This window comes from Schistocerca serialis, chromosome 6 (genome assembly GCF_023864345.2).
Source record: "Schistocerca serialis cubense isolate TAMUIC-IGC-003099 chromosome 6, iqSchSeri2.2, whole genome shotgun sequence".
Lineage (NCBI taxonomy): Eukaryota > Metazoa > Arthropoda > Insecta > Orthoptera > Acrididae > Schistocerca > Schistocerca serialis.
Window position 1 is genome coordinate 500,010,388 of NC_064643.1, and position 25,015 is coordinate 500,035,402.

A 25,015-nucleotide genomic window follows, 5' to 3' on the forward strand; every position below is an offset into this window, starting at 1 on the left:
ATCAACGAAGTTAAGCGCCATCGGGCGTGGTCGGCGTTTGGATGGGTGACCATCGGTGCCGCCATGCGCTGCTGCCATTTTTCGGGGTTCATTCAGCCTCGCGATACCAAATGAGGAGCTACTCGACCGAATAGTAGCGGCTCCGGCCAAAGAAAACCACCATAACGACCGGGAGAGCGGTGTACTGACCACACGCCCCTCCTATCCGCATCCTTAGCTGAGGATGATACGGCGGTCGGATGGTTCCGATGGGCCACATGTGGCCTGAATACAGAGTGCTTTCTCGTGGAGAACATCAGCAACCTCGAAAAGATATTTTAATACTGAATTAAAAACATTGCAATAAAATACTCGTAATACCAAATGTAGTTTCATAGCGTCTTCCAATATGAGCTTTCCTTGTTCATAGCAGCTTGCCATCCTCAGAGAGTATGATCCATGTAGAGCCACTCGCTGGAAGTAGGCTTTGGTTTCATCACCTCCTTTCGGCATGGACGACCCTTTGTCATGCCCCCGAACAACTGCATGGTGCATGTGCTTCCTCCCATCTGGATCTAGCGAGAAAGATGTCTGGTGACAATATCACTTTGGCATTGCTATGGTTCACTCTGGCTCATTAACACATGCTAATCTCCCTCTTTTGTCAACATTAACACACCATACCACTTTTTTACATGCACAGGCTTATCCAATGTTTGTAGCCTTAGGTGTGAATCATGCAACACCTAAGCAACACGTGCTTGTCCGCCACAAGCACTTTCACCGACACGTACAGGCGGGCATTATCTGTTTTCACTTGCACAACGGCCACGTCTTAGTAGAAAGGCAGGTTCTGGCTGCCGGGCTGTGCTGCCTAGTGTACTTTCTCATCCCCTGCAGATATTGCTCGGATGGCAACAACAGTGGACCCAATTGCCTATTTAGTGCCTGACGAATGGCTTCCTGCAAGCTCATCAGCTCCACTCTTGCGTCTCAGATAGCATCTCTTAGTGACTGCAACGATCTCATTTGCGTTATTCTGGGATGCTTAAACAACCTCTAAATTCTGGTTCAGAGTGCTAGCTGATGCTCTTTTCTAGTTCGCGTTGAAGTGCCAGCCTGCCATTCTCCAAATTCGCAGTTCGCATGGAATGCTACTTTATAATTGCCTCATCCCTTCTACCAGTTCTCTTCCGGCTTCAGCCATCAATTCATTTGCATCCGCTGTCCCGAATATTGTCTTCAGTATCCTGCCTCGAGCATCTATCCGTCCCCTTTCGCCCTTCGTGACCAGCGCCGTACTACTCCTACCGCTCCATGTGTTTTCTCCTTCAATCGTACGTACGCCACTAACAGTCTCTTGCGCTCTTCCAACACCTCCGTGAGTATTGCATTACTTTAATCTGATTGTTGCAAACCTGGAAATATCGATACCAAACTCCTCATCTCGTTCTGCAGTTCTCATACATTGAATGCCAAACTTAACGACCATTTGTGACTACATAATACCATATCCTACTGCCTAGAAAGCAAAATTCCTCCTTCCAGGTCATGATCTTGCAGCACCCCAGTGTGCTCCAGGCAGTTACTCACAGCACCGCCAAAGCTATCATTATTCTTCCCTCTCCCTCTCCTAACGGCAACATACGGACAGGGGCCATTACCACTTACCCTTACCCCAAGAAGCCTACTGTCTCTTAATAGTACGTCTCACCAGAAAATTAAACATACTCCTTACCCTAACATAACATATGATCCTACACGAAATTTCTTTAATAATCTACGCAACTCACAAAACATTAACCAGGATCACGAGACTAGTAACAAAACACAAAACGTATTGTAGTGAATCCTTCAAAACATTGTAATGTAACATAGTGTGCAAATTACTAACGAGATCGCCCCAAGCTGGGCTCCAAAAATCCTGTGAATTTAAAATTCTTTGATCTCTTGCACAAACTGACATACAGATTACTAATTATATTGCCCACCTTGGGAGTTAATGATCAAGTGACATTAATAATTAAGTGAAATCGAACAGAAAAAGATTATAAGGTTAAGGGATTGACAGCAAATGGAACAGATTGTTCTTGTAAATTGAAAATGGAGGGGAGAGAGCACAGGAAAGGGAAAGTTCTGTTTAACGCCAGCTGCATCGGCACCTTACGTAGAATCAACTGGGACGGGTCAAAATGTGCGACTGGCTGGGATTCGACCACGGGATCTCCTGTATATTAGGCAGTTCTGTTAATCATTGCGCCACCAACATACAGTGTTTTCATTTGTGCGCGGAAACCTCTCACCCGCCTTTGGCTAGCTATCCGCAGCCCCCATCCACGTCGTCCATGTTCGCTATTTTGAGATTCCCGCAGGAGGTCGGACGTAAGTGTATATCTGCAATGAAGGTGGTGGATTCATTGGTCATCTAGGCGAATCAGTTATATGAATGCACGGTGCCCATTCCTTCGGACATGTCCGAAAGAAGAGACACCACGCGGAATCCGCAGCTGTGATACATACGAAGGTTGGAACTTTAACAGTGGCAACTATTTATTTACAGCTCGTACAAAATAGATACGTGTTTCAAAGTTTTACTGACCCTCAATGCAGTCACCAGCATTGTGTATAACCCGTTGCCAGCGATATGGAAGTCGTAGGATACTCTCAGCAGTGCCAGTTGTGTTGACAGTTCGAGCGGCGCGGTCTATTGCACGACGAATTTGTAGCATTTCTGAAGCGAATACCGTGAAGTGTTTCCTTCAGTTTAGAAATCGAGTTGAACTTACGACGGCTTTAGTCAGGGGAGGGCAGTAGGTGGTATAGCACTTAGCAGCCCCATCAGCCAAACAAATCAGTAACAGCTTGCAGTGTACGTGCTTGAGCATTGTCCTGCAAAATGATGTTCAGGTCCTGCAGGAAGTGTCATCACTTCTGTCTATAAGGTGATCGGAGGTTGTGTTCCAGAAATGAGCAGCATAGAGACAGAAAAGATGATACTTTCTTCAAGACCTGACCATAATTTTGCAGGACAATGCTCAAGCACGTACAGTGCATCCACGCCCGAGGCAGAATTCGAACCTGCGACCGTATCGGTCGCCCGGTTCCAGACTGTAGCGCCTAGAACCGCACGGCAGTGCAAGTTGTTACTGATTTGTTTGGCTGATGGGGCTCCAAAGTGCTATACCACCTACCGCAGTCCCGTGACTTAAGCCTTCGTGAGTTGATTTCTAAACTGAAGGAAACACTTCACGGCATTCGCTTCAGAATCGCTACAAATTCGTCGGGCAATAGACCGCGCCGCTCGAACTGTCAAAAACAACTGGCACTGCTTAGAGTATCCTACAACTTCCCTATCGCCGGCAACGGGTTATACACAATGCTGGTGACTATGTTGAATGTCAGTAAAACTTTGAAACACGTATCTATTTTGTACGAGCTGTAAATAAACAGTTGCCACTATTAAAGTTCCAAACCTCGTATTATGTAAACTGTGGAGAAAGGACAGGAAAGAACGGGGACTGAGGATGACTGGCGCTAGTTGTGAATGCGGTTAGGCTGATAGGAGCACCGTGACAGTTCGCGGAATGGCGATGAACTCTGTGTATGGGTGGTGCAGTGGTTATCGAAACTGCTTAGCAAGCCGCAAATCACGGGTTCGAGTAGCGGTGTGGAAGTCATTTACACTCGCCGCAGCTGATTCCGCATAAAGTTCTTTTTATCCCCCTCTACCTTCAATTTACATAATTTGTATCACAGCTGCGGATTCCACGTAGTGTGCTCTTAGGTCCGAAAGAACAGACACCATGCATTCATGTAACAGATCGTTTAGATGTTTAAAATATTAAACATTAGCTTTCATTACAGTGCTTTTTCTGCATAAAATTACAAATCTCAGGGCAGATTTCATTGGATGTAGACATGACAGATTTGAATGGGAAAGAGTGGGAGAACGAATCATCTCACCGTTCGTTGTGGTCATTCATCGTTGTTTATGTCGGCGGCAGGAGCTTCGTCAGCATGGCACATTGCGTCGTAGCTATGTAACGCGTGTGTCTGTCCTTCCCAGTGTCCTGTGACTGTGTATTGAGGGTTCAGACAGGTCTGCATGTTGACAAGTCACCATGGATTTCGTGGCCGAAGTAGTATTATCGCGATTTTGTAAGGCGGATCTAAGGCAAAAAATTTCGATGCTCATTCGAGAGCTTCTTTCCTAAGCACTGGACCATTAGCACTCGTTCAGTTAACATGGAACAGGAAAAGAATAAGTCACAAAGTGACGAACATTCGGATGGGAGTCAGGATCAGATTAAAAGTCAGCAGAGTAAGTAAACGGTGGATGGAAGACCCGCATGTCCTCTTGCTTCTGCGCTGTCTCACCATCTCTTTGCGCTTCTCGTCATTCTGCTAAGCTCAGCGGCTCCTCGAATTTTTCCTCCTCTCGGTGTTTTCATTGAAGAACTAAATATGCAATACCGCCCAACGACTGATTGCCGTGGTGGGTCTCTTCTGTCTCGCATCGGTTTTTGTATGATAGACAATCCGCGTCCTTCTCACGGTGTCACTGTCGAGACTGTTCCCAACGTTGGTCGCGCCATGTTCCGATGTTTTTCTACATTCTTAAGTCGCTGTGAAAGCAGCCCACAACACTTCTTTGCAACGGCTATTTCTACATGAGGCCTGGACAGTCTCATGTTTGTGCTTTGTCTAAGAATCTGCTGCCTTCATGATTTATTACTAACCTCCTCACTGTCCAGAATACATAATTTTTTTTAGCTGGCTCGAAACTTCAGCAACTCTTTTAGTTTCACACGCCTACCTGTGCGAATTCTTGACACTTTATGCCTACGCTCCAACCCAGTGACTGCAGGTATCAAACAGTCATTGGCACCTCTCTTGCTTTTTAAGGCAAGCCAAAATGGCTTCTTCCAGCTAGAAGTTTGACACATCTCGAAGCGCGCATTCCTGCAGCTTTTCTGTCAACTCTCTGTCTTAGTGCCATCGTTACGTGCACGCTTCTCATTGTCCACCAAGCTCTTTGCAACGCGCCCATTCTTAAGCAAGATGAGGCCATCTGCCAAGCTGCGCCCTGCGTGTTTGTAGAATGCGTCTCTCGTGCTCACTGTATGAGGTCCGGCCTTCTCCACGTCCTCGGCTACTGGTGCTGTGAATCAGCGAAAACGGCTCCCACCAGTGATATTACAATACTGACTACCTTCTTGGTCTTAATGCATGCAGTGTACTAGGTACATGGATATCCTTTTCCTGTTCCTCATTCTTTCACTTCATCTGTTTGCTTCCTCTTTGGTTTCACTAATACTCTCCCTGGGATCGCTTCTGGCGCATTGTTGAACGTTCGTAAACGCCCGACAGGCACAAGCGTTGATCTCTTTGGCAAATGTAGCTTCAAGTTCAGAGGGAACATGGTTCCAATCACTTGGTATGGACCGTGGTACCGTGTCACAAACTTCTTTGTCTTCCCTACCAGAGTATACGGACTCAACATCAATCATGGCCCCACCGTGTGCTGAGGTACAGTTCCCACACGCTTTACCAATGTCTTGGTGTTTGCTCGCTCAACCTTCTGCCCAACCCGTCTCACTGTTCTCACAAATTCCTGGAATTACCCGTTCCTGCTTCCTTTCTGCTTAATCACATCAAATGATGACACCATCTTCTTTCCATACACCATCTCGAATAGTGACAATCTGGTGCTAGCATGTACCTTCGAATTATAAGTACTCACAACGAAAAGTATCCTCCTAATCGTTCGATGACCCCAGTCTGTCCTGTCTGACTGAGGATGAAGTGCACTACCTCTGAATGTTTTCACTCTGAATGAGCGACAAAGTTACCTTATCAGGTTTGACACTGGAGTTTGTCCCTTCACCCATAATTTTTGTCTCTAACATCTCAAACTTCAGCACCTGTACATCGCTTCTGGCAAACTGTGCAATATAACCTGTTTCCATCTGAAATCTGCAGCTGCGCACGCTGTAGAAAATTTCTGAAGTACTGTTCGATATCAATTCTTCTTTCTCCCCCACCAGTACTTTTCCGCCACCCTCCGATTCGTCACCTTGCACTCTCCATGGACTGGCAAAACGTGATCCTCCACTCTCCTCACCTCTCCCCTTAGCTTCACTGCTGCAATCACTCATGTGCCTAATCTCGTCTCCTTACACAATAACCTATCACTCATGCTTAACTGCTGCTGCTTACTGTACTGCTTAAATTCCTTCTCAGCACTCTGTGCTGGTCGCCACTGATCAGGATCTTGAGCTAGTGCTTGTATCACCGCTACATTTCTGCTTAGTGTGTTTACATTTCTGTGTTCCTTCCCTGGTTTTTGGACTACGTCACACTCAAGATTCACTGAAATTCAATGCTCATCTCGTTATTCAACTGCATGGGTCCTTCAAACCTGGGAACCACAGCAAAGCAGACTGATCAGTCACTGTTTTAAATTTTCTCCCATACAGGTAACACTGGCGGTATGTAACTCCATAAACCATGCTAAGCATCCTCTCTCCTTGATGGAATAGTTCCTATCAACTCCATTTAATTATTTCTACGCAAAAGCACTCCTCCATTAACCTAATGGGTCCCAATGCACCCGAGAGCATGTTTCAACCCATCTCTTGATAATATAAATTCCTTCTAAAAATCTGGAAACATTAACACTCGACACAGCGTGACTACTTCTTTTAACTCAACAAATGTTTTCTGATACTCCTCAGACCACACAAATTTGATACGTTTCCTTAGTAAGTGTGTCAGTGGTCGTGCCCTATTTGCAAACCCAGCCACAAATTTTCTATAATAAATTGTGGGGCCAAGGAAAGACTAAAGATCTTTACTTCCTATATCCCTGCACCAGTCCCTGAACGAGTTGTTCAAGATTTTCCACTTGGTCCAGCGCCACTGTTCTCTGTGCAAACGACATAGCTTCTCTTGACAGCTGCAACCTTGATATTTGTAACAACTGTTGGTCCGACCAATCCCGTATTTCAGCTGATGACAAGAGATCTTATATAAATGATAGTCCGCCCTCAGATGAGTTACTGAGAGTGGAAGAAACAAGTTCCACCACAGCTGGATCTATCCCCAAACTCTGTGATTTCAACAACCCCAACTTCTCATCCTTCTCTGGCAATTTATTATTCACAGATATATTCTCTGTCCTTGAGAGTGCTACCTGCCCATAAAGAATGTACAGCTTCCTCGCTGATGACAATGTGTATCTGCGATTTTGCCATCCTTTCACCCTAACTCATATTTCAGGAATTCGGCAGCAGAATAAAAAGGACACAAACCTCCTTAGTTTTTAACACTACCTCATTTATTTCTTCTGTCTAATTGTGAGCCACCTGGGCCCCAAACGCTGTCTTACCACATGGCCTAAACGATGACATGTAAAACAACTGCCACAGATTTGGCACAGGGAGCAGAGTACGCAGTTAAATAACGCTGTGCACATGGCACAGGCTCCAGCCATTCATCCCTAGAATGTCCACCACCGTACCTGAGTGAACAGCGCGCAGGCTTGTCTTGCCGGGGGGACCCGGGTTCGATTGCCGGTTGGGATGGAGATTTTTCTCCGCTCAGGGACTGGGTGTTTGTGTCGTCTTCATCATCATCATTTCGTCCTCATCGACTCCCAAGTTGCCGAAGTGGCCTCAACTCAAAAGACTTGCAGCAGGCGATCAGGTCAACCCAGCGGGAGGCCCTCGCCACACGACATTTCATTTATCACTATAATTGCCCTTAAACTGAGAGACACCCACCGATTGGAGGAACCAGCGAACAAAAGTAGCTCTGCAGTCATGATGCCCCCTAACTCTCGGCCCCATCATTGACATCGAAACCCAAATAAAAGTCTCATTCACAACACAGAGAAAATATTGTAGGCTGCGGTTTGGTTGTCATGCTGTGAGTTGTGGTACACCCTGCGCTGTCAACTGGTGGGGACGCCAGCTCTCCTGACACCACCCTGTCGAGTGCAGTTGGCACTTGGTGGGATGAGTAGTGCAGTGATGTACCAGCGAGTACAGTGACACACTGTCGGTCGGGAGGAACGTATCATATCTTCAAATGTGTACCATTTCTTTAGCAATACGAGACAGAAACGCCCCACTATGGCGATCCTAGACTCCATCAGTTCGCAGGCAGATGCTTCCATCCTGGTGAGGACAAGCAAGCACAGGCGCCCTGCGATGCTCATGTCAGGGCAAGCAATGGCCTGTGGCCTTTCCGTAGGCCACGGACCTGACGTCAACAGTGCTCTACTACTTCTGCTGTGACGGCATTCCGCACTGGAATGGCGCACCCGCTGACTCACGCCCCCCTCGCATCCACAACAAAAGTGGATGGAGACTACCGTCAGCGGGAGAAGACCTGCTATCCCTGGGAAGAGTCTGGCGATGGCATGCGTGGACGGCAGGCAGTGGTGCTGTGGCAAGTCCCACAAGGAGACACAGTGCAGGAGGCAGGGGCCTGACCCAGTCACACCCACGGCTGCAGCTGGTGGTGTCCAGTCGACTCGTCATGTTACGTGGACCTGTTGCGTGGTGTTGCTGGACTCAATGAATATGCTTCAAAATTCACACCAATTTACACGACTCCAAGGTGCATTTGTTACTCTGCCACCCAGTCTCTGACACACCGCTCACAACAACGGTCTTGTGCTGTGTGGTGACATCGTCCCGCCCACTTCAGCTGTTACCTCTACACGGTTCAGGTTTCACCAAGAAAGGCTGGCCTGTATTTCAGCCCTTTTGAGTACATGTTATTCTAACCACAAGTTACCACATTACGCTTAGCAGCCCATAGTTACTACTGCAACACTTTGTCTTTGTTTCCTCATAAATTACGCAACAATGTTGAGCGAAATGCACTATAGTTAAACATCCTCTCTCAGACGGTAGACAGTTATTTCGACTCTTTTTGGAAAGTATTAGTTTGGATCATTTGTCAAAGTGAACTATTTCTGTGCTTGTCTGAATTTCGACGTGGGTTAACAAACCTCAATGGGCATTTGGTTGTCCTGCAAAGGGATATTATTTCTAACACAGCAGATTTCTAACATGTCTTGTGTCCACATAACTGTTTTCTCGAAACTTTATTTATCTCCCATCATGTGTTTAAGTAAAGTTACGCCTCTCAACAGGCGATTCCATGTTCCCTGTTCTGTGTTTATCGGTGTCAGTCTCCACAAATATTTTACCCATTCAGAAATACAACAGGTATCGTCTTTATATTGTATTATTTTCAACAGTTGTAAGTAAGTCGGTGAACTGGAAACTGGTAGTAGCCGCAGTAGCACACTCTCGGCATATCTTCTGTTAACAAATGTGTAATTAAAATTCTCTGTTTGGGCTCTGGGAGGCTGTTATTTGTGTACTAATACCCAGACGATTCCTACGACTCCATCTGTAAGCGTGCGATAGCATGCACTACCAAACATGTTCCAAACCGCCGCACATAATGACGGAATTCTTCCGGGCTCATACCTCGGGTTCTCTTAGTGACAGAAAGACAGGGTCAAATTTTCTGCATAGCTCTTGCGGTAGGGACCGTTTGTATACCCAACAGAAGAATCGTCATAGTGTCACTATTATACAGTGCAGGGTCTAAGTATGAGTATTACACACTTCCACCTAATCGGGCGAATGGAGCAGATCGTTTGCTTCTTTTTGTGTTTGATGTGGTTTACATTGGGTCTTAAGTAGCTTACAGAGGCTCCATTAGTTCATGGGTCAATCCTTGCTGTTGTTGTTGTGGTCTTCAGTCCAGAGACTGGTTTGTTGCAGCTTTCCATGCTACTCTATCCTGTGCAAGCTTCTTCATCTCCAAATAACTACTGCACCCTACATCCTTCTGGATTTCCTCATCTCTTGCCTGCCTCTACGATTTTTACCGTCCACACTTCCCTCCAGTACTAAGTTGGTGATCCCCTGATGCCTCAGAACGTGTCCTACCAACCGATCGCTTCTTCTAGTCTAGCTGTGCCACAAATTCCTCTTCTCCCCAATTCTGTTCAGTACCTCCTCATTAGTTACACGATCTACCCATATGATCTTCAGCATTCTTCTGTAACACCACATTTCGAAAGCTTCTATTCTCTTCTTGTCCAAACTATTTGTCGTCCATGTTTCACATCCATAGATGGCTACACTCCATACAAATACTTTTCGAAAAGACTTCCTGATGCTTAAATCTATACTCGATGTTATCAAATTTCTCCTCTTCAGAAACACTTTTCTTACTATTACCAGTCTACATTTTATGTCCTCTCTACTTCGACCATCCAAAGCTATTTTGCTGCCCAAATAGCAAAACTCATTTACTACTTTAAGTGTCTCAGATCCTAATCTAATTCCCTCAGCATCAGCAGATTTAATTCCACTATATTCCTTTACTCTCGTTTTGCTTTTGAGAACGTTCATCTCATGTCCTCATTTCAAGACACTGTCCATTTCGTTCAACTGCTCTCCCAGGTCCTTTGCTGTCTCTGACAGAACTACAATGTCATCGGCGAACCTCAAAGTTTTTCTTTCTCCTCCATGCATCTTAATTCCTACTCCAAATTTTTCTTCTGTGTCATTTACTGCTTGCTCAATACATAAAGTGAATAACGTCGGGGATAGGTTACAACTTTATCTCACTCTCTTCCCAACCACTCCTTCCTTTCATGCCTGTTGACTCTTATCACTGCCATCTGGTTTCTGTACAAATTTTAAATAGCGTTCGCTCCCTGTATTTTACCCCTGCCACCTTCAGAATTTGGAAGAGAATATTCCAGTCAACATTGTCAAATGCTTTCTCTAAAACTACATATGCTAGAAACATAGATTTATCTTTCCTTAATCTATCCTCTAAGCTAAGTCTTAGGGTTAGTATTGCCTCAAGTGTTCCAAAATTGCTACGGAATGCAAACTGCTCTTCCCCCAGGTCAGCTTCTGCCAGTTTTTCCATTCATCTGTAAAGAATTCGTGTTAGTATTTTGCAGCCGTGACTTATAAAAAAAAGGTATTTGGGATTTTTTCGTTCCAAAACAACCCTGCGGCTTCCAAGATGGCTATCCACAGCAAGCAGCTAAAATTTTTACTATTCCTGAGATACCGAACTCGAACAACCTTGACAATTTTCTTGATATCTTTTTCCGCTTCCGAGATACAGGATTCCAAAGTTAATGTACTCGTACAAGTAAAATATGCACAGAGAATCCTGTGAGGCGAAAACGTAGTTCATAAAGTTATGCTACACGAAGACACATGCTGTAAAGAGTCTCCGTTATCGTGAGAAGGGTTCTGGGAAACCGATGTTGAGGTAACGAAGCACATGCATATTTTTTGTGCACGTAGAATCCTGTCTGAAACGTAAATTTAGTTTCGTGTTATTTCAGTAAACCACCAAAATATTATTGACCCATAAAGCTCTTTTCATTCGAAGGACATGCCCTGCTGTGGCAGGGAAAGAGAGCAACCGGCAGAAAAAGCGCTATCAGAGCACAGGCGAGTATCCTCCCGTTTAAAAATTTTTTCAAAAATTTTGGTGTGCGAAAATTTTCGGGTTTTTTGTGCTCAGAGAGAAGAAGACAGTGACATTGAGAAAGGTACATAAAAATAATAAATACTGGAAGATAGTAGACAGCGGTTGTGGTACTGGTGTAGAAAGAGCAAAAAATACGTTAGAAGTATGAGAAAAAGAGAGGAACACAGTGGTTGTGTAACATAATTGACAGTTACAGGACAGTGCTACGAAAAGAGTGAGGTAGGCAGTGCCAGTGGGAGAGGAGTAAAGAGAGGGAGAAAGTGGAAGTGGGAGAGATCCACTGATAATGAGAGAAACAGTCTATGACAGTGACAACGAGGAAGAGAGCGACAGTGAGGCGAGGCAGCAGCAGTGAGAAGTAGTGAATGAGATGGTAGCAGTAAGAAAGAGCAAGAGAGAGACAGTGCGAGCGAGAGCAGACAGTAGTCGCAGGACAGAACGAAGGAGACTGTGGCTGTGAGGCAGAACGCGGTGACAGAGAGACACAAAGAGATAATGACAGTGAGTGAGAACGGGAAAATGGGAACGAGTTATAGAAATGGACTAATGGGTGCGAGCGAGTTAGGGGAGCTTGTGGGAGTAAGAGGTGAATTGCATGTTAAAAATATCGAGAACTTTTGGAAAATTTTTAAAGGTGATGACGAAGGTAGAATGAGGCAACTGTTACCCACTTTTCAGGCGGAGACTATTTTTATTTATTTGTATATTTATTTTTGGTGTTCCGATAGAAGCATTTTTCGATGGTTTATACAAAGAACTCTTAACTGTACATCCTGTAACTCATTTTCTGAGCCAAATAATCATTCTTACAAGTGATCGCTTACGTTAATGCTTGATAAACTGTAATCAGTTGTGCTTACATTACGAAGGTTTACTACTGTCATCACATTCTATAGTCAAATGCAATATAAAGTGGACCTACCGAAAAAAAGGCTTCAAACATATAACAAATATTGATACTCTAGGTGTAGTTTGCCGACACCAGTTGGGTTTTAAGGTGCTTTCTTTAAATACTCTTATTTACTAATCTGGTTTTAAAACGATATGTTTTTATTTAAATACTTGTTTCTTCTGCAACCCAGATTCTCTAACGCGAAAGTGTGTGCCGTTGAATGTGCTGCACTGTTTATCGCAGACAAACTTACATAAATTGTGTACACATTGCTATGCATTTCTAAATAGCATTTACGGTCATAAACTTAATCTTGTATAATATTTTTTGTGCACTGGATGATATTGTATTGATCCCCTGATAATTCTTCTTTTGCTTGAAGCGAGATTAGAATCTCCACTAGCGACTCCAAACATCCCAGTCCTCTGATTTTATCAGTGAACAGCAGCTACACTTCGTCATTATTATTCTTATCGAAACAGTTTTCCTTCTGACATTTGCTAAGGATTAAAACTGACACATTTATATTGAAAGACGTACAAATATTATGTAAAAAATATGCTGTAGTGCGTTAGTCGATCGTTTCAGGGGGAACTGAAATGACTAAAGAGGAGGATGTGACGTCTACACTTCCACAGTTCACTTTACTCTGGAAGAGAAATTTGGTATTTCACACTGCAAAAGATTTTAACTGAAAAAGAAAGTGTTTTTAATGACCGTATGGACGCATTTTCTAGTTACTGCCTTGGAGAGCAGATTGCTGATTTCGTAAAGCCATGCCGACACCGCAGCTTCCATAACGGCCTTCCATTCCGGCGTTCTCTGTTTCTTGCTCCTGTCCCCTATGATTTCAGAGCCATCATATACTTTTGTTAGGCCATTTCTGCTGCTTGAAACAAGTCGGGAGTTCGTAAAGTTGGTCGTCCACAAGAAAACTGTGATAGGCTTTGCGACTCTGAAGCCTCTCGAATAGCAGGGGCCTGTAGTAATTAGCGAAAGGCTAATTACAGGAACTCTGCCAAGTTTAACAACCATATTTAAAGCCAAGCGTACGAAGAAGAGAATTCTGGCACTACTGCCGGGCACATTTGATTAACAGAAGGCGGCTCTTTCGCCGACTGCGTCAGTATCTCATCCGTTTCATGTGGTGCTTTAAAAATTATTTGAAAGCACGTTAGCTTTTATGAGTCTCGAACATGTCACAGACTAAGATAAGAGTAAAATATTAAGTGTAGCTTTGAGCACCGATGAAACTACAACGAATACTATAATATCTTTAAATTAGACCCTGAAGAATGCTGAAGTAATATCACTGCGCAATGAAGGCGAGAAAAAGTTTCCAGTAATCAGACGAATAAATCTACCGGACACATCTTGCAACTTGCAACCTGTACCCCAGGATTATAAATAACAAACTGAATAAAAGCTTTGTTGCGTATTCTTCATGGACATCTTTCTAGAACCGAAAACCGTTCTTCTGTCCGTGTAGCTTGACACCGCCTTTAGATAATTAAACCAAAGTTTCCTCGACAACTATCCCTCGAGACATCCAGCTGAGGAATGAAGAACCTAAATATTAAATTAAAGTAACTAATAACGTCGACAATGATTAATTTGGGCAAAGTTTTCATGTTTTAATTTGCATATTAATTAATACAAAATATAATAAATGGATTTTCAACGTCAAAATTGAGTTTTAACCAATTAACGAAGTATAAAGAAGTAAACTGTATCAAGTTTTATTTAAAGAAACTATCTGCGGTGTCACCGCCAGACACCACACTTGCTAGGTGGTAGCCTTTAAATCGGCCGCGGTCCGTTAGTATACGTCGGACCCGCGTGTCGCCACTATCAGTGATTGCAGACCGAGCGCCGCCACACGGCAGGTCTAGAGAGACTTCCTAGCACTCGCCCCAGTTGTACAGCCGACTTTGCTAGCAATGGTTCACTGACAAATTACGCTCTCATTTGCCGAGACGATAGTTAGGATAGCCTTCAGCTACGTCATTTGCTACGACCTAGCAAGGCGCCATTACCAGTTACTATTGATGCTGTAAAACATGTACCGTCAAGAGCGATGTTCACCAATTATGGATTAAAGTTAAGTATTCCAGCAGCTACGTGCTATTTTTGCTAGTCTCATTTCCCTGACCTGTTCCAGACCTCACGCTAGCCTGCGTGAGCTTAAACGCGTGCCTTTCGGCTTCCTCCTAGTGGATTGGCTGTCTTGCCAGTCCACAACACTATCTTTGTTATTTTTTTCACTAGTTTTCAAATGTTGGTACAAAGTAACCCCTGCTCGGGGCTGCTTTGGAGCACTCACTTATTTTAATACAGATTGAATACAAATCACATGTTAGACTATTGTAACCCCTTACACAACGATTAGGGAATAAAACGACCATAAAAAATAGCAAAAAAATTATTTACTTATTTAAATACCTATAAAGAAAACAAAATTTTAGATTTGAGTTGATAAACATGAAAAACCTTTATTTTTGTTCTACCGATTCTTTTAATGTTAATTTCTTGTACCAACTCAAAATCAGCCACCTCAGGAATATTAAAGTGTCCTCGTTTCATGAGCTTGGGAGTGTTGATTTTTTTCTTCATGTCAGTCCACTCATAAACAGGAATATCCTTTTTGTCGGGCCACTACCAGAAGTTTTTGGTCTTGTTCATACAGCCTACTGTAGGGCCTAACTGGCCCCCATTATGCAGTTTTGTTATCTAACATGACAATAACGAAGTCGCCTTATTTCAAGTTACGTTTTAATGATTCTAAGTTCGGTGCCAGTGGTGCTTCCTTGTTAAGCTCGATGGTACCAACTTCTTCATCGAAATATTGAGATTTACTTTCAGTTAAAGAAAGGTGTGAGCCATCATCAGAAGCACGGTCATCATGAAGACTGTAAGAACTAGAGTTACCTGTTATCCTTGCTGGTTCTTGTTTTCTACGCCGGGTCCCTTTTTTCGGCTTAGGTGTAGAAGCTGTTGCTCCTTCAAAGTCCATTTCATGTTCACTCGTCTCATCAATCATCAAACAACTTTGAACAGAAACTTTTTCCAGCTGGAACATCCAACTTCTTACGTTTCTGAGTTGGCCTTGTACTTTTTGTCACGTCCCTCCTTTTTTCTGCAGGCTGTTGCGTGAAACTTTCTCCAATTAGACTTTTCATAGGGCTGTTGAAGTTAACATGTTGAGGCAAGCGCTGCAGTACTTTGGTCCTGTCAAAAGGCATGATACATGTTCTTTTTTTTAAAAAAAAAAAATCCGTATATAATACTTTCCTTCTTCTCTACATACAAACAATCAACCAACTGTTTTAGCAGTTTAGGAAATTGATTCTTGGGAAAGCCTGTCATTGTCTTGTTTCTTTCCTCCCACGAAGTCAATATCTTATGCCACTCCTTTTTAGTAGGGCCATAGTAGGTGACGTCCTATTGCTGGGTAATATGTGTCGAGTTCGGTGGTAGACTCACAAATTTTACATCGTTATCCTCAGAAGCTTTTATAATTTCTAAGTTGATATGGGAACTTAAGTTGGCCTCATTCACAACCTTGACACCAGGCGGCTTTTTCAACCCAGGAAGTAAGGTGGTCATAAACCAATCCTCGAATGTGCTCGAGTCAAACCAACCACTTTTTGTTCTGTTGTACCTGCATCCCGCAGGATCACCTTCGGTCCATGTAGACCATAAACACTCAGACTTACACACTGCGTAGGGTGGTAACATCTCTCCACAGCCACTTCCAGAACACATCAAAGAAATACAAGACTTTGTTGACTGCATTATACGTTCAGTGTACTTCTGTCTCCTTTTACAAATTATCTTTCTTGCTCCAGTGTCATCTCGCAGGTTCGACTCGTCATAATTCCATATGTTCTCATCTGGAACGTTACTGAGAACAGTTTGTATGTTGTCAAAATGATCATTGAGTACCGTTTCATCAATAGCTGCCCTTACTCGCTTAATGTTGCTTGCTGTACGCACCGTTAACTTACGGCGATGTTTTCTAAATGACGCTGCCGAATCTGGACCTGAAAAGTTATTTGTAAAACTATTTACTGTGGGCCCCTGTTTGTCAAGATAGTATTTTATGGAGTATCTTAAATCAAGATCAGTGACAGGAAATCCAGATGTTGCTACCTTGTTAATAAGAGCCTCAAAGGCTTGTTCTTCTGAAGACTCTAGCATGGCCATGTTTTCTTTTCAGTTAAGCGTACCGGTACCGGTAACCCATAGGTTTTAAGCGTATTTACTATTGTGCATCTAGGTACATTTTAATAGTGATTTGCACTTCGTTGTGTTCTTACTCCACTTCGTATGTCCTTCAAACAAGCTTCCAAGGTCTCAGCATTACAAGCAGTGTACTTTCTTGAACCTGGCTTTCTCTTGTAGGTTCTCGTCATTCTGTGGTCAGCAGCTGGAACAAAAACAATCAAAAGTACTGCACAACAGTAACGTATACAACAATGTTAGTAAAATATTTTTGTTTTAATTTGGAAGTAAAAAACGTATTTGTAAATTGATGGAGCTACTTTAATCCAAATTAGGCCTGGTACGAAGTAACCCCGAAAAACTAGTTTTTAATCGAAGTTTACAAAAAGTTAAACATGTACTGTTTAAAAAAAGAATAAGGAAAATCAATTGTCACACATTGGCAACAGATTACGAAAGAATATATTTCGACACCTTATTTTTATCTTGTTACAGAATTCGTGTACAATAAAAATTTTGGAGGTAAACAAATCACACACCAAAACAAAAGTTTACAAAAGCACCTAAATATGTTGTTTTGTTTGTTTAGCACAAAAATTTAAAACTTTTTTTGTGTTGGACCAAAGTAACCCCGCAAGGACCAAAGTAACACCGGTCGACGGTAACGCACATTTCAGTGTACATAGAAATCAAAATGAAGAGCGTTTCGTTTCCACATGCTGCTGTGATTTACTTAATTTCTTAACTGGATTTTTAAAAAATTCAGTTAAGAAATGGAGGGGAACAAAAAAATTAGAATACATGAAAACGCAAGCACCTCTATGGACTGAAAGTGCCGTGTGGTGTGTCCCACACCTGTCTCGAGAAATGTAATTGCAATGCTCGTTATAAAACAAGGCTTTGATCATACAAGATGAATAAGTGCAGTGCTCGTTCTTTTCTCTGAATTCTTAATATAACTGGTCGTTGAATTTGGCCACTGCAGACCACGAACTCACCGCCAAGGTGTTCGCGGAGTACAACATGTTGTATTTGTCACTTGTGGGCGGCGTAACCATGGAAAGTCATAAGAACATGTTGTATTTGTCACTTGTGGGCGGCGTAACCATGGAAAGTCATAAGACCGTGAAGGATTTAAATATAAGTTAAGAACGATATTAACGGTTATTTATTTGAACTAATGTTTGATATAAATCACAATAAAAAGTTATAGGGAGCAAAGATTACTGGAATTCAAATAAAATTACGAAGTAACTGACACGTTGGGGAAGTACCAAAAAGTGTGAAAAACTGGATGGAGAAAGCGCGACAAGATTCGCAAAACTTTTACTGTTTCACACAGTTTTACGATTTGTAAGAAACCAGTGGAATAATAAGGCCACAAAATGAAGACCAAAATAGGTCAAATGTGAGAAGTAATTCGTGCAGCCGCAAATTTTTGTATAGTGTTAGGAGGAAGTGCCACGAACAACATACTAGAAATCCTAACAAATGACGGCTGAATGTGGGAGAGGGTGTGCGTTTTTTTCTTCCATAGGACTAATAGTTTGCACATAGCGAGCATGTGAATATGAAAATCTTGCATGTGCTTTCTGAATGTCAAGTAAACATAGAGGGTTGCATAAACTGGGAACGGTAAGGGATCTCAATTATCCTGTATACTCTGCAGTCCACTGTGAAGTGCATGTTAGCGGCACATCATACCAATATTATCTATTTCCTTTCCAATTCGATTAGCCCGCATCTCGTGGTCGTGCGGTAGTGTTCTCGCTTCCCACGCCCGGGTTCCCGGGTTCGATTCCCGGCGGGGTCAGGGATTTTCTCTGCCTCGTGATGGCTGGGTGTTGTGTGCTGTCCTTAGGTTAGTTAGGTTTACGTAGTTCTAAGTTCTAGGGGACTGATGACCATAGCTGTTAAGTCCCATAGTGCTCAGAGCCAACCAATTCGATTTGCGTACAGAGCGAGGAAAAATCACTGTCTAAATGCCTCTCTACACGCCCTAAGCTCTCTCATCATTTTCTCATAATCCCTACGCAAGACATACATTGGTGTTGGTGGCAACATAATGGTTGCAAGTCATCTTCTAATATAGTTTCTCTGAATTCAGTCAAGTGTTCCCCGGAAACTAGTCGTCTTAGGATTCCCATTTTTGACCCCAGAGCCTTCCTTTACACTTCCGTATAGGCTATACCGACCTGTTACTATCCTAGCAGTGCATCACTGAGCCGTTGTATGTCTACTGTCATACATATTTGATAAAGATTCCAAAGTCTGTAATAATAGAGTTGTTCGTACCAGTATACCGTCGACGACAGAGGTACTGCACTGCATCCTTCCAACTAATCTCTGTCTTCCATTTGCCTCCCCAATACTAATTTAACGTTGTCGTCCCATTTTATATTGTTTCTTAGTATTTGTCCTAAATACTGTACTATGTATCATGGTCAAATTGTTCACCGTTAATCTATACTGGCGTGCAAATCATTAGGACGAAAGGAACTTTAGTTTGATGTGTTATTGGTTCAAATGGCTCTGAGCACTGTGGGACTTAACTTCTAAGGTCATCAGTCCCCTACAACTTAGAACTACTTGAACCTAGCTAACCTAAGGACATCATACACATCCATGCCCGAGGCAGGATTCGAACCTGCGACCGTAGCGGGTGATGTGTTATTACCAGGTAACATAGCACGGTGGAATATTCAAAATTTCTGGGTGTGTGCATTGATGAGCAACTGAATTAGAAAAAGACATCGATGATCTACTGAAACGGTTAGGTTCAGCTAATTATGCTATTAGGGTTTTTGCAAATTTTGGTGATAAACATATAAGTAAACTAGCCTACTGTGCCTATTTTCATTCACTGCTTTCATATGGCATCATATATTGGGGCAATTCGTCATTAAGAGAGAAAGTATTCATTGCACAAAAGCGCGTAATCAGAATAGCAGCTGGAGCCCACCCAAGATCACCTTGCAGACATTTATTTAAGGAAGTACCTTTGCAATACATATATTCATTTAAAAATTTGTCATTAATAAGCCATCCCAATTCAAAAATAACAGGGAAGTGCATGGCTACAACACTAGATGACAGGAAGACCTTCACTATTCTGGATTAAATCTCACTTTGGCACAGAAAGGGGTGAATTATGCTGCCACAAAAATCTTTGGTCATTTGCAAAATAGCATTAACACTCTGACATATAGCCAACCAACATTTAACCACAAATAAAAAATTTTTCTCAATGACAGCTCCTTCTACTCAACAGATGAATTTTTAGATTTGAAGTAGTAACTGAAAAAAAAAATTGTGTAAAGGAAACTTACGTCAAAGAGACACGTTCCACATCATTAAGAAACGACGTATTCATGATCTATGGAACAAGGATTAATGTATTTATGTATGCACACTTGGCAAGAACCGCTACAATATAGTACAGAGAGTAACTGGAAAAAGTACGCAGTGAGACGAACAGAAATGACACTGTTATTCAAAGACAACTATTACACTGAAGTCACGGCGATTCATGATGTTCCCCTGGATATTATAAACTGCGGGACACGGTTCGTATTGGGGTGCGTCATCATCACGAACAGCAATGCATGGTCTACAACTTGCTCCCAGGATGGCCAGAGATTAGTAAAGAGTTCTTGTGATAGGGCGTTCCATTCCTTCACAGGCGCGGTTGGCAAACTGGTGTATGGTCACTGGTGACTGTGGATTTGCTGCGGTACTTCTCCCTCGCGTACGTGCTCGCAGGGATTTAAGTGGGGTGGAAGAGGCAGGCCATTCCATCCGCCGAAAGTCCTCTCATCCCAAGAGCTGGTCCACCTACGCTGTTCGATCCGGTCGCCGATCTTCATCCATAAAAATGAATTCAGGGCCGAATGCACCCCTGAACAGACGCACATGGGGGGGGAGTACCGTATCACATAAAAGTTGTTGGCTTGTGAGTGCACCGTGTTTGAAAACTTGGAATTCAGTACACCGATGCAACATTATGCCCCCTCATACAATAAAACACCTGGACCATCAAAACTATCATTTTCGACCGTGCTGGACGTAGCCTCATATGGCGAGGAATGAGAACACGAGATGTACCGAGGAACACTAGTGCCGGTATGGAATGCCCTACCACAACAATTTACTAGCCTCGTGACCAGTATATGGGAGAAGTTAGCGGAGCATCTATTGAGCCTGTGGTGATCACTCACTCTATAAAGAACAATGTCCCGCCGTTTGTAACGTCCAGGCACCATCACGAATCGCGGTAACTTCCGTGGAGTTATTGTCTTTAAATAAAAGTGTTATTTTTGTTCGTGTCATTGCGTATATCTTTCAGTTATCTTCTATACTATACTATACCGTACTGTAGGAGTTCTTTTGTGTATGGTCCAAGTTTCATCGAGATAAATTACTTGGCACTGACACATCAAGCGAAATTTCCTTTCGTCCTTAAGTACTGCCCACCAGTGCAGTAATTAATTACTATATCGTTTTCTGCTCTTCGTTACAGCATTATTTTTCATTTATTCGCGTTTAAAAGGAGCTACCATTCATTACGCGAAGTGGAAATTGTATCCAAGTCTTTCCGCAATTCCAAAATCTTAAACATGGCTGCGAAACAGCGACTGTGTAAATCTGAAGAGGTTAGAAAATCAACCAACCAGCTGCAAAACAAAGGTTTATTAGCCCTTAGCCGAGGTTGCGATGTTTCTAAAAACATCTTCTTCAGGAGTGGGCCTTGTTACACCACATGATGTACCACCACGTTTCGGCATTTTTATAAAACATCTGCTCAGAAGGAGTGTACGTTGTTGTACTAACATGTGATATAACTCGACACAATCCATCCAAAGAAGATATTTTTAAAAATATCGAAACCTTAATCAAACGCTAAGAAACCTTTGTTCTGCAACTGGTTGACTGATTCTTCTTTCTGAAATTTCTTACGATCCTCCAACAAAGATAGTTTCCTGTACCCAACTGCATCTTCTGCGCACAGTCTTGTAGGGTTCCTGATCATATGTGTTAAATTTTTTATACACCCTGAAAAATTAGACGTCCTATTATGCTTCCTTGGGGCATACCCGATGTTACTTTCGTTTCTGCGGGACTTCCGTCATCCAGGGTGACATAAGTTTCAACTGTATTCTATTGTTCTAATACTTACGCCAATTACAAATTTGAGAAAATACCCGTATGGTTGCAGCTTGGTTAGCAGTGTCATACGCCTTTTGTAAATGTAGGAAGATCGAATCTATCTTTTCATCTTCTAAGCGCGACTGTTGACGAGCAGCAAATCCCAAGGTACTGGGAATCGGAACCTACAGTTGATACTTAGTTTAGCAAATAACGTGTAAAACTAGAGCGACAATCGACTACATACCACCTATGATACCTATTGTTACTAAACAGCATGTCAGTCGGGTTATTTTCTTCAGGTTATCAATGCTTGTTTACAATCCAAAATACTACATCGTTTGAAAACAAGAAGTAAAACAAAAATTATAAATAGTGAGGCAATTTGCAGCACGCTGCTTCTCAATATATCCTGCTATTGACCATAGCTCGTAAACAAATTTCAAATTCCCTCGTAACGGAAGCAGCACTGGAATTCATGAAACACAAATTCACCAAGATTCATATTACAAAAAGTATTTACCTTTTTAAGAATTTATATCCCACCAGAAAGCTTAGATGAAGAAGAATCCAGAAATCCTTCCACGTTTAGCGAAACTTTCTTGATCAAAGGAGACTGAAATCAGTAATATTTAAGTGATTTAAAAATTCAGGACACAACCGGTTTGAATCGTTACCAGTACCAAAATTCTATTTATATTTTTATACTGCCAAAAATTAATTGAACAACATCCAAAAAGCCGCATTATTAACAAAATCAACTTTAAAATGCACTTTTGAAGAGCAAATGTCAAAACTACTTTCTAGACAAATTGCCTTTGTTATTAACGAACAAGATTGTAAAAATAAGTTCCTATATGAATCGCACCAGAACAATACACAATTGGTTCAAACCAGTTGTAAGGTGGCTTTAATTTCGCACCTTACAAGCACTCATCTACATACTTTGCTGTGATTTACAACCAGAATCAGGTATCATTTGATAGGTTGCACATCGTATATATGAGTATTTAAAGTAGACTGACATTGTCGCGTTCCCTTTGGATCCCTACGTAATTCTGTGCTCTTCGATACACACGATCGAACAGCAGAGGAGTGGTACTCAAGCGTCAACTTTAGGTTACAATATCTCCGGATGTAATTAACATTTTACAATGCAACAAACGGCACTGATTACGTATTTGTTTATATGTTCAGATGTGCTAACAAAACTAACGGGGTTCCATTTAAAAAAACGTAGGTTTGTGTTAAAAAACATACTTCCGTGCATTTTTTTATGGTTTGTATTAACCAATTACACTAGCCCCTCTCCTCACGTTCGGTCTGTGGAATCGATACGTCAGTATTTGATGTGGTTTACGAAATACATCCAGCGGTAACGTTAGGTGACTCACCCTGTATAGACATCTGTAATATAATGGAGCTTTAATCTACAATAAATGAATAAGCAAAAACAACATTTATCATTTAATAGTTACTAGTTCCATTAATCATTCATTTATGTTTATGTTGTAATTTATATGTTACAGAGCAAGAAGGTGGAAATAATATCACCATTAAGAGATCCTAAGATCTGCTTCAGGGGGTAGTCACACAGGGACAAACCTTCGTTTGTGTGTTCAGTATTTTCTGTTGCGCATACTTATTTTTGCACCTGCCTGGAGTAGCATCTTGGACAGTTGTTACGATATAATCCATTTTTAATGCTGAAAATGTTTTCTGATAACCATCTGTGTAAAGAGGTCGTATCGTAAAAGATACATTGGTACTGGGAATCCATACACGACTTCAAACATTTCTGAGGGAGAAAGCACTCGCAATATGGACGATTTAATGTAGAGATGCATTTGTCAGGTTGTCCGCATATAAAATTGTTGCGCAACGCTACTCAATATTGTGCAGTATATTACAAAAATGGTTCAAATGGCTCTGAGAACTATGGGACTTAACTTCTGAGGTCATCAGTCCCCTAGAACTTAGAACTACTTAAACGTAACTAACCTAAGGACATCACACACATCCATGCCCGAGGCAGGCTTCGAACCTGCGACCGTAGCGGTCTCGTGGTTCCAGACTGCAGCGCCTATAACCGCCGGGCCACTGCGGTCGGCGCAGCATATTACAATGGGCAGAGTTTAGTATAGCAGTGATTAAATAGAATGTAGGCTACTCCTCTTAGTGTCCATTGTTTAGAGAGTAAATAGAGTTATACAGCAAATTTTAAAGCCTGTGTTTTTATATGAGACGCAACTGAGGACATTATACATACTTTACACGATATTTCAACGGACAACGGAACACACGACGCATTTTCAACTTGGAGGAGACCAACGCTACGGGATATACACTGGAGATCCAAAGAAAATGGTACACCTGCCTAATATCTTGTAGGACCCCCAAGAGCACGCACAAGTACCGCAACACGTCGTGGCATGGAGTCGACTAATGTCTGAAGCAATACTGGAGGGCTGCTCATAAATCCGTAAGAGTACGAGGAGTTGGTGATCTATTCTGAACAGCATGTTGTAAGACATCCAAAATATGCACAATAATATTCATGTTTGGGGAGTTTGGTGACTACCGGAAGTGTTTAAACCCAAAAGAGTTTTCCTGGAGGCACTCTGTGGCAATCCTCGACTTGTGGGGTGTCGCATTGTCCTGCTGGAATTGCCCAAGTCCGTCGGAATGCACAATGGACATGAATGGATGCAGGTGATCAGGCAGGATGTTTACTTACACGTCACCTGTCGGAGTCGTATCTAGACGTATCAAGTGTCTCATATCACTCCAACTGCACACGCCCCATATCATTACAGAGCAGAGCTTCCACCAGCATGAGAAGTCCCCTGCTGTCCTACAGGGTCTATGGATTCATGAGGTTGTCTGCATACCCATACAGTCCATCCACTCGATACAATTTGAAACGAGACACCTCCGACCAGGCAATATGTTTCCACTCATCAACAGTCTAATGCCGGTGTTGACGGGCCCAGGCGAGGCGAAAAGCTTTGTATCAGGCTGTCATCGAGAGTACACGAGTGGGCCTCCGGCTCAGAAAGCCCATATCGATGATGTTTCGTTGAATGTTTCGCACTGTGATACATTTTGATAGCGCAGCATTGAAATCTGCCGCAGTTTGTTGAAGGGTTGCACTTCCGTCACGTTGAACGACTCTCTTCAGTCGTCGTTGGTCACGTTCTTGCAGGATCTTTTTTTGTCCGC